The sequence below is a fragment of the Penaeus monodon genome, chromosome 22 (assembly GCF_015228065.2).
Source record: "Penaeus monodon isolate SGIC_2016 chromosome 22, NSTDA_Pmon_1, whole genome shotgun sequence".
NCBI lineage: Eukaryota > Metazoa > Arthropoda > Malacostraca > Decapoda > Penaeidae > Penaeus > Penaeus monodon.
The window spans coordinates 8,254,491-8,255,739 of record NC_051407.1 but is presented as its reverse complement, the minus strand read 5'-3'; positions in this window follow the sequence as shown (position 1 = coordinate 8,255,739).

Sequence of the window (1,249 nt, the reverse complement as noted above, 5' to 3'; positions counted from 1 at the left end):
ATCTGCATGACTTCTTTTAAATGTCTTTAGATTTATCTTTACTAATTGCTGAAACTAGAGGAAGATATCGCTAAATAAGCTGCAACGAAAATGAGGCTAGGATGAACACTTTCCCAACGGCACGTGGGCATGACAGACGACGGCGAGAAGCGGGGTCACTCTAGCAACAGACTGAGTTTGCGGAAATGTTAGAGAAAGGGCGAGTGGTTTGTTGCTAAGGAAATGCTGACTCACGGCTGTCTACGTCCGGCTGACAAAGGAAGTATTTGTTGAAGGTTTATGTGATAGGACTTCGAATTTTATGGATAATCTGCTAAAACGTTGGCAGTTTTTCAAGCAATGAATTTCGTGGTGAGTTGACAATAACACTTGCGAAATAGGACAGAACTGCTGCATAATCCTCTATTTCATATTACATAATCTGCGGTGGGGTGAGTAAGAAATGGTCTTGTGGAAGGTTGAAGATATGAAATTCGACGAAATTGTTCACCCTTGTTATAATTTGGTCATGAAATATTACGGTTCTTCCGCAGAGAACGTGAAGGAATATAAAAGTCACTCGTACAATCTAGCGGAACAAACTCGTCGAGGGTATAAAAGATGCAAAACTTTAATAGAAATATTTTCCGCTGAAAAACATAATCATTCAGCATTACGAAACGCACTCATAAAATGAATATGGTAAGTAAAAATTTCAGCAGACTCATTCACAAGACTCCGTTTCCATCTGCATTTTGATCTGAAAATTTCAATACAAGTGAAAGCCTCACGTTGCCTCACATACTTCGAATGCAAGTTGTATGTAGTTTCATCATAGCGTCATACCTCAACGTTTTAGAACCCAAGGGAAAAACATGACAGTTAGAAACAAAAGGATGATTCGCAGAACTAGTTATCTGCTTTGTAGGTCTCTGTGTCGTGTATTGGTCAAAGGTTTCCTGCTTAGGGGAACATTGTCAGGTTCAGAGCATCACGAGTGGATAGCGGTGACTGACCACTGATTATCACAACATGAGTGAGTTGCAAAATGTGATTCGATAAAGAAAAGTCCTTACGTAAAATTGCTTAAATCTGTTGAAAAGATTCTGCTTGATATCGCCATCACTTCCTTATAAGCCTATATCTGCTAATGGACATTGCTCTGTCACTGTTATTTAATGATGATTGAATGATCATCATTTATTGTCCGGGAGACAGCCATCCACAGAGGCAATTCCGAAAATAACACAACACCGCAAATATGATTTGA